This window comes from Calonectris borealis, chromosome 1, assembly GCF_964195595.1.
Source record: "Calonectris borealis chromosome 1, bCalBor7.hap1.2, whole genome shotgun sequence".
Lineage (NCBI taxonomy): Eukaryota > Metazoa > Chordata > Aves > Procellariiformes > Procellariidae > Calonectris > Calonectris borealis.
Window position 1 is genome coordinate 195,643,945 of NC_134312.1, and position 13,027 is coordinate 195,656,971.

Below are 13,027 nucleotides of genomic sequence, written 5' to 3' on the forward strand. Positions count from 1 at the left end.
CTTGTTTTTTTTTTTTAAAGCATATATTTTGCAATTCTTTAAAAGCCTGCACATGATTCCTTCCAGGATCTGTCAATGTTGTTCAAATAGTCCAGAGGGTCTACAAATCTGGCAAATCCACACACCACCACCAAGGATTGTCACACTAACACATCCTTTTAAAAGTGTTTCCTCAGTTTTCCCTTACCAGCTAGTTTCAAAACTGACTAAAAGCCTCCAACATTCTCTCAGTCCTTCCAAAGATTATTTCAGGTTGACATTTTGTCCATTACTTTAGAAACTTGTTAAAAGGAGTATGATACACTATCTTACCACTTGTCAGTACCACACACCAGAACTACTTTTTGGTTCTAATAAAGGAACTTGTCTGAAGCGGGGCAGGGGGAACTATGTCAAGAAAGAGGAAGGTATGTATTTGGGCTAAGTAATATTAAGGGAAAGGGATATTAGAATGAAACTGGTAGGGAAAAATAAGGAGTTGTAGTATCATATTTTCCTCCATTTCCTACTTTGCATGCTTTTACTGTTCAGCTTCACATTTTCTTATTCATTGCTCCCATGAAAATTCTCCTTGTACAACAAGGAGCCTTTATCACCTCTTCCAAACTCAGGCTTAAAGAAAAAACATTTACTCCAAAAACCTTTAAATGAAAATCCCTTACTAAAAGACTCCTACACATACCCATACAACCTCTTACTCTTCTGTATGAATATAAACTGTATGACTGAAGAAAGAAAGAGACAGAGAGGAAAAAAGCATAACCTGAGAGCCTAGTAGAGAGCAACGTATCCCAAAAGAAAATGCATCTCTCTTGATCTACAGGAGGTAACAGAGCCTCCTGTTCTAGAGCCAAAAAATGGATAATGCCTGAGGTCATGTCCATATTTCATTACTATGCTTTTCCAAATGTTGGGGTTTATACTTTAATTACAGCTTAATAATGACTTAGCTGACTTGCTCAATTTAAGTCCACAAGTAAGCTTGCTAGATACAGTCTAAACCCAATATTTATATGGCACACAAGGAAAAACAAAAGCATAAAAGTGTTATACACATGATTTTCCATTTTAATTTGATTTATTTAGCTGTTTCATCAAAAACTGAACTGCAGTTTATCCAGCTTGTATAGTAACTAGTAAAGGGAATGCAGGAGACACATAGGCAAATACTACTGTAGAACTATATTAAAAAAAAAAAAAAAAAACAAAAAACCAAAAAAAAACCCCAACACAAACAAAACACCACACACATAACCACACCACACACTCCCACCTCACAGTAATAAAGTACAACCTTGCTTCAAACACAGATGGAAGATGTCATGCAAGTACTAAAGTACTAAACTACTTTCTCCAGTAGTGCACGCTTTCAAATGCCGATGATCAACACAATACCTACACCTCCATTAAACTATCTTACCTGATTGTCTGTCACACTCTGTTTTCTTCTAGGGTAGTCTGAGCATAGCATACATTCAGCTGTTTCTTTTTGAGGTATTACTTCACACAAGTACATATAATATTTAGAGCATATCTATATTACATATAAGGCATACCAAGCAAAATTTCCATCAACTGAAAACAGAACAATTCCACTAGTTTGGGAAAACCTGAAGGAATGCACGTCATCTTATCTCCTTCTCAAAATGTGATTTGACACCCGTTTTCAACTACAAAGCCACTCAAATTTTCAACACTCCTTCTATTGCATCCCCAGCAAAGAGAAATCAATTACAGCCAAAGCACCTACCCAGCAAGCACAAAACAAAGACCAACACGAGAATACTTCAGCAGTTGTGTCAAATGGGAAAACAGAACGCCTAACAAAATAATCACGGCTCTCAATAAGCAACCGTGCAGGAAGCAAACACAAAAGTCAGAATAAGGCTCGCACGACAAAATCCAGCTCTGTAGGAGCTGGTCTGCTGCAGCTTAATTTTGCAGGATTGTTCACCGTCATTAATTGTTGATTTGTTTTGAAGAACAGATAGTGATTTATTTGCAGCGGGATGAAGTTACAGACCTAGATTCCTGACCAGAGGCTCTCAACGTAAACAATACATAACCTATAAATTAACCATTCTCCATCTGGCAATTCAGATGTAAAATTCATAGTTTTTCATCTACCAGGCGGCGGCAACCACCCCCCCTTCCTTCCCGAGCGCTTTCTAACAGAGCCTGATGCAAAGGGAGAGGGAAAAAGAAAGAAAAGGGGGGGGGGGGGGGGAAAGCCAGCATGAAAGAACCGGGATCGCACAAGTAGGGACCCACCAAACCCAGGTCCTCAGCGGCCACCGCCTCGTCCCGGCTGAGGATCGCTGCTAAGTGCGGAGCGGAGAGATCGAGCCGGGCGGGGAAGGGGGGGGTCCCCTCGTCAAGCCCGGGCAGCCGCGCGAGGCGGCGGGAGCCCCGGTGCAGCCCGAGCGGGGACTAGGCCGGCTGCACGGGGCAGGGAGGGGACACCCGAGGGAGCCGCGATCACTCACCACAACGGGCGAGCAGCCTCCCTCCCCCCCCGCCGCGAGGAGCCACCGGCGCTGAGCGCGCGACACCGCCCGCCGGGCCACCTGGGGGGGAGGGGGTGACCCCAGGCCCCCGCGCCGAGCGAGGGGCAGCGCGCACCCCAGCCAAGGTCACCCCCTCGCGGGGCCCCGCCGCGCCGGGGGCGGGGGAGGGGGTAAGGGGGGGCGGCAAATTTAATTTGTGACGCCGGCCACGGGGAAGGGGGGGGGAGGGGAGCAGCCCCGCGAAGGGGCGAAGGGGATGGGAAAGGGGGGCTCCGCCACGAGCCAAGGGGAGGTCTCCCCCCCGCGCTCCCCCTCCACCCCCCCCGAGCGCTGGCCGCCGGAGCTCGGTCCCAGCGGGCGCCCCCCGCCCCCAAAAAGGGAAAATGGAGCGGGGACGGGGTGGGGGTAACCGCGGCCGAGGTGCCGGGCTCCTTACCCCGCCGCAGCCGCCTCTCCTCGCTGGTCCCAGGCGGGTCCGCTCCGCGCTGCCGCTGCTCCGGGCTCGGAGAGGAGCTGCCGCCGTAGCCGCAGCCAATCGCCTCCAACCCCCTCCCCTTCCGCAGCTCGCCCCGGTCCCCCTGTCGGCTTCAAAATGGCGCCAACTTGTCTCCGGCTGCTCCAATGGAACCGCCGAGGGAAGCGAGCGGGGCCAGAGCGGGGCAGCAGCGCCCCCTGCCGGCCCGCGCGGCCGCCACGGCGCGGGCACCGGCCGGAGCCGCCGGTCACAGGGCCCGCGGCCAGCGCTCCCCGCAACGGCGGCCCCCCGCGCCCCGGCCCCCCGCGCCGCCCAGCGAGCCCTGCCCTCCGCGCCGCCGCGGGCAGGAGCCGCAGAGCACCGCTGCCAGGCGATGAAGGGCGGGGGGGGTGTGTTAAAAAGTCGCGACCCCTCCCCACGCGTGCTCATGCCCGGGGCCCAGTCCAGCCCTCGCTTTCCAGCCGGGGAAACCTCGCCCGGAAGGCCACCGGTAGTTGCACAGCACCGTACGAATCCTTGCCAGAAGCGAGGAACTGGGTGCAGAGGCACGGCGGCGCCGTTTCCAGACTGGCAGGGCACCGTACTTCAGCAGTCCCGGCCGCGCAAACTGCAGCACTTACAGAAACCGGAGACCGTGAGCGGGGGATCAAGCAAGCGGCCCGGACCGAGAGGGGACCGGGCAGTCAGATGACAGATGAACTACGGTCGATCATCTGCTGATGTGCACCGTGAAAATTAGTGAAATAAGTATTTCCCCCAAACGACACGAATTACTGAAGGATTATTGTAAATCAATAAGGAGTAAAGTTGCTTAACTGCGGAGAAAGAGCAGAAAAAGTAACAGAAATCGCTCATCAAACCCTCTGGTTTTGCTTCAGTGGTTGCAAGCTTCAGAGGCGCCCTTACAGGAAAACGCAAACAGAAAAGTGATGTAATTTCTTCTCACTGCTACAGATAAAATGCTACACTTGTGAATGACACCTCAGAAGAAAATGGAAGTGTTTAGAATATTATAATTTAAAAAACATAAATCATACTCAGTAGATCTGCTGAAATATACTCAGGGCTTTGTCTAGTGTGAGAAACATATTTAAATAGCATGTTAGCTAAGACATTGTAACTAGTATTTTAAATCCTTAAATACGTTCCCTCCTGCTATCGGAACTTGCTAACACATAGTAACCAGCTTGCCGTATTTTCATTCACGTTTTAAACTAAGTTAAATATCCCCATTTTCTAATGAAGGCTGCATCAGTCTTACTAGGATAAATTGCCATAAAAAACAGTTTTCAGGCCCCAAAACTCCCCCTGTTTACGTTTCTGGGTGAATGATGTTTGTCCCGCTCTTTCTGAAATCAAAAGTACTCCTGCACAGGCAGAAAAGAGAGGAATACTTTATCTGACAATTTTATATTGCTTATTATTGGGAAGGATCCTGCACTTGCAGTCAAGGATATACTTTTTTGAAGTGCAGGTTGAACAATTTCCCCTCAGTGCCCCCATTGCCATCTATCTGGGCTTACCTAGGTATAAAATCTTAGGTTGGGGAACACGTCTTTTTTCTATGGAGCACTTGCACGTGTGTATGTAGAGACTTACACACCACCAGAAAAGTTAAACATGCATATAGCTATTGAAATTGCAAAACCGGGTGTATGACTGCGAGAGTAACTACTGTGCTGCCATACTTTGTATGCAAATATTTCGCTCCGTTTTACCGGAGCAGGTTACGGGAGCACTTACACTCTCAGCTCCCGCCGGGACGCCTGGAGCCGTGAACGCTTCGAGAAGTAACACAAGGTGCTGTGTAACGGAGGCCTCTCCCCAGCTACGTTCCGCCCTTCATTTCGTGCCTGCACCGGGACTCGCTAAAATGTCAGGAATCGACATTTTGGAGGTTATTCTTCACTCCTCTCTTTTTCCTCCCCGCTCGGTTTCGGCACCGTCGAGGCGCGGAACCCCGCAGCGCCCTGCTCGCTACAGGCGCCGCGTTACGTTCCGGGCGCTCGGCTGCCGGCGCCCCGCCGCAGTAGCGTGCGCGGCCCTCAGGAGGGAGCCCGTCCGACGCCGCTCCTCCCGCCGGTCGGGGGCCGCTCGCTAACCTTCACCCCGCCGGCCCCGGCCGTTACCCCGCGGCCGGTTCCCGCCACGGGAGGTGGGAAGCGGCCTGCGGCGCTCCGCCGCCCGGCCCCCGCCCCAGCGGCGGTTGGTGGCGGCCGTTGGGCGGCCGCGCCGTGAGGAGGCGCCGCCGCGCCGCGGGCGGCAGGAGGCAGCATGGAGCTGCCGTTCCTCAGCGCCGGCGAAATCTAACAACTAACCGGCAAGCCGCCTAGGACCTGCTTACACACCAGTTTGTTGGCTTAGCTAGACGTGTCGCGCCGAGTTTCCTCAGAAAATAATTTGGAAAGTGTTAAGGACCGATATTCTACCTACAGGAGGGAGTAACAAGTACCCAGTCCCTTTTCGATGCAGTCCTCAAAGAAACGAGCCGCGCCGGGCAATCTGTGCAAGCGCTGGCTACGTTCCCGAGGGCGGACTCAGCCTCTGCCACAAGAAATGTCACATCTCACAGAGCACTGATGACTGTAAGCAGACTCGTTTTTACTAGATCTGCCACCTGCCTGAAAGTGCAGGCAAAAGTAAGGGTAAATGTATGTTACTTACAGAAACTGTATACTTAAAGATTCAAAATATTTGCAAAGTAAGTATTTTGCTTACAGTATGACATATAGAGAAAGCCAGTGCCACATAACTTCAAAGACCAGATCTTTTACACAGAACGTGTGTGTTGAAGACACTGTTTGCGTCTCAGTGTTCAAGCAACGATGATGAACATCGCAGTCAATGAACATCCCAGTCAAAGAACATCCTACACAGCAGTATTCTTCTCACAGCTTTCTGTCTGTAAAAACATTGTGTGAAAATAGCAGACTACAGTGACAAGGGCAGCTTTGTACCTTAGAAATACAGAGAATCTTCTCAACAATGAAAATGTCCTTCGAGTCAGACCAATAGTCCATCTAGACCTGTGGCACTGGCACCACCATCAGCAACGTAGTTTTCCCAGAGTGAGACCCATACCTTGCATTTCCACTTTGCTGGTCCCTGCATTTTCCCAAATACAGGGAACTTAAATGCAAAACTTGAGGTAGTAGTATTCCTCTACATGAAACAAGAATAATAGCAAAGGAGATACTACTTAGAATCATAGAATCATAGAATCATACAGGTTGGAAAAGACCTCTAAGATCATCGTGTCCAACCGTCAACCCAACACCACCATGCCCACTACACCATGTCCCTAAGGGCCTCATCTACACGTCTTTTAAATACCTCCAGGGATGGTGACTCCACCACTTCCCTGGGCAGCCTGTTCCAAGGCCTGACCACTCTTTCAGTAAAGAAATTTTTCCTAATGTTCAATCTAAACCTCCCTTGGCACAACTTGAGGCCATTTCCTCTTGTCCTATCGCTAGTTACTTGGGAGAAGAGACCAACACCCACCTCGCTACACCCTCCTTTCAGGTAGTTGTAGAGTGCGATGAGGTCTCCCCTCAGCCTTCTCTTCTCCAGGCTAAACAATCCCAGTTCCCTCAGCCGCTCCTCATAAGACTTGTGCTCCAGGCCCTTCACCAGCTTCGTTGCCCTCCTCTGGACGCGCTCCAGCACCTCCATGTCCTTCTTGTAGTGAGGGGCCCAAAACTGAACACAGTATTCGAGGTGCGGCCTCACCAGTGCCGAGTACAGGGGCACGATCACCTCCCTATTCCTGCTGGCCACACTATTTCTGATACAGGCCAGGATGCCGTTGGCCTTCTTGGCCACCTGAGCACACTGCCGGCTCATGTTCAGCCGGCTGTCAACCAGTACCCCCAGGTCCTTTTCCTCTGGGCAGCTTTCCAGCCACTCTTCCCCAAGCCTGTAGCGTTGCCTGGGGTTGTTGTGGCCGAAGTGCAGGACCCGGCACTTGGCCTTGTTGAATCTCATACAGTTGGCCTCGGCCCATCGATCCAGCCTGTCCAGGTCCCTCTGCAGAGCCTTCCTACCCTCCAGCAGATCAACACTCCCGCCCAACTTGGTGTCGTCTGCAAACTTACTGAGGGAGCACTCGATCCCCTCGTCCAGATCATTGATGAAGATATTGAACAGGACCGGCCCCAAAACTGAGCCCTGGGGAACACCGCTCGTGACCGGCCGCCAACTGGATTTAACTCCGTTGACCACAACTCTCTGGGCTCGGCCGTCCAGCCAGTTTTTTACCCAGCGAAGAGTGTACCTGTCTAGGCCGTGAGCCGCCAGCTTCTCTAGGAGAATGCTGTGGGAGACAGTGTCAAAGGCCTTACTGAAGTCCAAGTAGACCACATCCACTGCCTTTCCCTCATCCACTAGGCGGGTCACCTGGTCATAGAAGGAGATCAGGTTGGTCAAGCAGGACCTGCCTTCCATGAACCCGTGCTGGCTGGGCCTGATCCCCTGGTTGTCCCGGACATGGCTCGTGAGCACCCTCAAAACCAACCGCTCCATGATCTTCCCCGGCACCGAGGTCAGGCTGACCGGCCTGTAGTTCCCCGGATCCTCCTTCCGGCCCTTCTTGTAGATGGGAGTCACATTGGCGAGCCTCCAGTCGTCCGGGACTTCCCCAGTTAACCAGGACTGCTGGTAAATGATGGAGAGCGGCTCGGCAAGCTCCTCCGCCAGCTCCCTCAGAACCCTCGGGTGGATCCCATCCGGCCCCATAGACTTGTGAACATCCAGGTGGCATAGCAGGTCATGAACTTCATCCTCTTGAATTATGGGGGGTTTATCCTGCTTGTTGTCCCTGTCTTCCAGCTCAGGGGGCTGAGTACCCTGAGGATAACCATTCTGACTACTAAAGACTGAGGCAAAGAAGGCGTTGAGTACCTCAGCCTTTTCCTCATCCTTGGTGGCAACGTTCCCCCCCGCATCCAATAGAGGATGGAGATTCTCCTTGGCTCTCCTTTTGTCATTAACATACTTATAAAAGCATTTTTTGTTGTCTCTCACGACAGTGGCCAGGTGGAGTTCTAGCTGGGCTTTTGCCTTTCTAATTTCCTCTCTGCACGACCTAACGCGATCCCTGTACTCTTCCTGAGTTGCCTGACCCTTCCTCCACAAGTGATAAACTCTCCTTTTTTCCCTGAGTCCCAGCCAGAGCTCCCCGTTCAGCCAGGCCGGTCGCCTTCCCCGCCCGTACTTCTTGCGGCACATGGGGACAGCCCGCTCCTGCGCCTTTAAGACTTCCTTCTTGAAGAACGTCCAGCCTTCCTGGACCCCTTTGCCCTTCAGGACCGTCTCCCAAGGGATCCTCTCGACCAGTGTCCTGAGCAGGCCAAAGTCCGCCCGCCGGAAGTCCATGGTAGCGGTTTTGCTGGCCCCCCTCTTTACTTCACCAAGTATCGAGAATTCTACCATTTCATGGTCGCTAAGCCCAAGGGAGACTTAGGGAGACCTGCTTACTTGCTGTTGTTCACTGTACACTCCCAGCATCTACAGTTGCTGTAATAGGGATACTACATGTCTGGTTTGTACATGGGTGGTACACACCTGACTATTCCCTTTAGAATCCATTTATGGATCTGCTGTCCACTAACCTGTCTAATCCCTTTCTGAACCTGCTGACACTGTGTATTTTCTAGCTTACCTAGGCAGCGGATTATAGAAGCCCACTACCCACTGTGTCAAGAACCCTATTTCTGCATTCACCTTGAACAGGGCCTTCTTGATTTGTAAAGTTTGATCATATGCCACTCAGCCCTGTCCTCTCACAATCAGAATCCAAACACTTTTAGTCCCTACTTTGTCAGACTGCCAATCTCTCCCCTTGGATCATTTTAGTTATCTTTCTCAATACCTTCTTTAAATTTGTTGTGTCCTTGCAGACCAGAACTGCACACTGTACTCAGGATAGGAGTACCTTGAGATTTCCCACAGAGCAGCAAACTGCCTTCTGTCTTGCTCTCAGTACTCTTCCTGATACACCTCTGTTGTTCAGTGCATTTTTTTCTTGCTGCTGCAGTCTGAGCATCACCAGAGTCTGATGAAGGGCCAGCACAAATTACAAAGAATTTGAATGGAAGCCATTGTTTTTTATTTGAATGCAAACTACAAGTTACATTTCTAACATTACATGAGTTACCCAAGAGAAGTCAAAACTGCTTAACTGAATCCTAAAGTAGCTTTTGTTTCCTTTTATAAATGGTTTGGGCAAAATCAAGGCAGAACAGAAAAGTAAAAATTGAAAAAGTTTAAGAAATAGAAGGATGCATTTTCCCCTTTTTTTTCACCACACTTATCTAAATTCCCTTTCTTAATGTAGCAGGTTTGTGAAAAGGATACTTTTGTTTCCAGCATAGGTATAACCATCTTTCCCTTCTGTTTGTTTCTCTTACGATTATGACTCTTGAACAATTGAATCAAAAATATTTTACTAGAAAAACAATTCAAATGAAATATATGTCATTTATATACTGAGCCCTTCACACTGAAAGGGTTTTTGCCATGTAGGAGGGAGAGTTAGTGCCTATATACACCTTCGACTTGCAGGTGTAGTGACTTGTCTCAGAGAAAGAAAAAAATAGTTCATTTATTAGTGTTGGCTCTTCAACTAAATGGCTGACATTATTATGAACATGAGTTAACTTTGCAACTAATTTTAGTATCTCATATGTCTCTTAAGTAATTTGCAAGGAAGCCACATGGAAAGAGTGACTTAAGATAACTGGAATTTTTAGACTCTTATTGTCTCTGTGAATGCTGTTTCCAACACTCTCTCCTTGTAAACAAAAATCAAACAGCTGAATAAGTGATGCTTAGAATCAGCTTTAATACATGTGCAATATTAATTCTAAAGTTTAATAAGTACCACTTTAATCTTAGTGCTAACAAGTCTGACCCTACCAAAAATACCTATCTGCCTCTGTCTCGTGGTTGTTTTCTAATAAAAAGACAAGAGTCATTAAGTACTATATGTTATTTCACAAAAAAAAAAAAACCTAGAGATGATATTATGTTACTTTTCAGGGTGAGGACTGCAGGAAACCTTTCACTCCACCTACTCGTCTGCTCTCTTCATGTAATAGTTAACAGCTACAGTGGGACACTAGTAAGATTAAATGACCTACTAAAGTAAGTCTTTCTATTAAAACAAAAACTATTACTCCCACCCAAAACGTGCCATCTCAAGTCAGCTTCTAGAAGTACCTTTCTCTCTGACCTCTATTCTTCAGATAGGATCCTAAGGAGGTCAGTGCCTTTGGAGACATGTGTGGGAAGAGAACAATAAAATGTTTGATGTTACAGTAGCCGCAGGAGCGAAAAACATCATTTAGATTGTTAATGTTCTGAAACAGAATTTGTCTCGTTACTGCAGTCAGGAAGTGATGGTGCTTTATTTCATTATCAACCAGTGCATCTTTCAAGCTTTAGCTAAACAAATCTAACCATCTTGCTGTCTTGACAGGAATAAGTTAGAAAGCATTAATACACAAACCTTTAAGGCTTCTAATACCAGTTTGTTGGTTTTTTGTGTGTTTTTTTTTTTTTTTCATTCTAGTGTGGCTTAACAGCTGTTTTGTTGCTAAATGTCATGGAATCTTCTTGCTGACCACTGACCACTCCAGCTATTTGCACAGTGTATACCTACGACTTGACAATAATATAACCTATGGCAGCCAGCATCTAAAAAGCCACAACAGTCAGGAACAAAAAAAAATTGTTCTTCCTTTAGTGCCTTCCTAACAGGTATAAGAGTAGAGAATTAGTATTTTGGGAGTCTGTACCAGCAGTCTTTCTTTCCCTGGTGATTAGCTCAGTTTCTCAGTGAATTAAATTAGTTTCTCCTCTGAGTTACCTTTAAGTGACTTAAATGCTTTCCATCCTTAATTGAGATGTAGGATAGGAGGTGGAAGAGGGAGAGTACATAAACTAAATATTCTTAAGCAATGCTGTTAATATGACAAAATGGGAAAAATATTTAAGAAATCTTTACTGTAAGTTGTATCTGAAAGGTAAGCATCTCAGCTGTTAAACTTCAAGTATTCAAATAAAAGTAATTTCAGGTAACAACTGCATAGTTAAAAGGAACAAGTATTCTACAAAACAGTGGAATATTTTTAACATTGCCATAACTAAGCATGTTGCACTAAACTTCTGTAGTATTTCATCATCTCTTTTCCTCTCGCTTAAACAGCTTGCTCTATCTGATGCTTTTTCTTCTACTCACACTTTTTCCTTTTACTATTCCACTGTCTGCCCTCTATTTAAAGCTACTTATTTTAATGTCCCATTGAATTTAAGTCTACTGAAGGCATTATACTTAGTCTCCTCCATTTTTATGTAAATTTAAGCTGCTATTTAGATATTCTTGCAGATTAAGCAGTGCCTGGACCTTCACCTTGAGTGTCTCTTCCCAGAAATTCTCCATGCTCTACTTTGAAACACATAAATTGTTCAGAATTGTGTTTTCTTGGTCTGCTTTCCCCTAATAGTTCACAACCTGTAAGATCAGCTTTGCTGTAGGCCAGCAGTTGCTGTATTTTCTAAAGTACTCTGCCTTCAAACAAAGGTTAAATCTTACAGTTCTTTCAGTTTTGTCTTACTATAGTGCTTGAGACCTAACTCACAGAACAGGTGCTTTACTGTCAGAAAAACATATATCTCCACATATCATGCAGATTTCAGCCAAGAAACATTAAATTAAAGATTTCAGGAACCTCCAAAATAAACTAATGAGGTGTTCTTTTTATTTTCTCCCCACTATTTTAATCTTCAAAAGAGTTCATCCTATACTAGAAGGAAATCAAATAATATTTAAATGAAAAACTACTTATATCATAATCAAAAGAAATACTAGTCTTTTCATGGTTTAAATATCGCTTACTAGAATCTGTTACATATATCAAAAAATACTCCTATCTCCTATAACCAGCAGGCCAGGAGGGATATTTTTTGGTAAAAAGACAGGACTTTATCAAAACTATAATACAGAATTCCTAAGTTAATTCTCAAGTTTAAATTTGAAAATTAAAAAAAAAAAAGTTATTTGTGGAAATTAATAAGCCAAAAACTGTTACCGATTTTTTATGATTGAAACATTGATCTGACATTTACATATCAGTATACCTCTTTGCCGTATAAATATTTCAGAAAACCATTTGGCAAACAATATTCCTAGTTGGTTGAGTAAACCAGTTCTCTTAACATTCACCAGAATTTCTCTCTAGATATAGTTTGATTTAAATTCAAAGAATTATGCAAGAGTATTTCCTGTATTTCCTAAATCATCTCGAAGCCTCACTTTTTCTAACAAGATTTAACGAAGTACAGAGTGGCAAGACAAACTAAGACCCAAGGTGATTATCCTCTAGAAAGAGGCATGATTAAATATAAATATGTAACTCGTTCCCTTGAACTCAAATGCATGTCTTATTAAAGTGTTATTAGAAGAACAGTGTTATGAGAAGAAGAGAGAGTACTCTGCTACATCAAGTCTGATAACAAGATCAAGGCACAAGATCTAAATGATTGAGCTATGATTCTATATTAACCCTTAATTGAAAAAGCCAATCTCAAGTGGTGTCCGCTGGGTATTTACCTTGATTCTTTTTTCTTATTACACACGGAGTCTCATCATTCTGTCTGTCTTAAATTTGCCTGATCTTTTCTATTAAAAGGCAGAATACAAGCATTTATTGTTTTGCCAACATTTAATTTTTTGGATTAATATTTTTCATGCCAGCTACCTTCTTCATGCTGAGTTATTTTGGGAATTTTTATCTAAAATGTTTCTAGAAGCAAATTTAGGGGAAATCTTTCCTTACAGAAAAGAATAGTATAATGTTTTCATTAAAAATACCCAGTGCTTCCCCTTTTATGAAATAGGAGCCGGCAATTTGAGAAATCTGAAGAATATTCCTCTTCCTGCTGCCATTACAGCATACCCAAACAGTGTACCTCTCTCTCTGCAGAGAATGTATGTATTCTCTGTAGTTTTCCCTCAGAAATGGATGCCACTGTGATGCTGTGT

At 46.0% G+C, this 13,027-nt stretch overlaps 1 protein-coding gene across 5 annotated transcripts in view; it reads right to left on the reverse strand.

The window, feature by feature from the left end:
• Positions 1 to 3,122, reverse strand: part of PDS5B (PDS5 cohesin associated factor B) — a 119,692-nt gene extending 116,570 nt beyond the window's left edge. For all 5 annotated transcript variants that reach the window (XM_075139796.1, XM_075139794.1, XM_075139795.1 and 2 more), the window contains exon 1: positions 2,944 to 3,122. The gene's annotated coding sequence lies outside the window, so the exon portion shown is untranslated. The remainder of the gene's footprint in view (positions 1 to 2,943) is intronic.
• Positions 3,123 to 13,027: the final 9,905 nt, after the last annotated feature.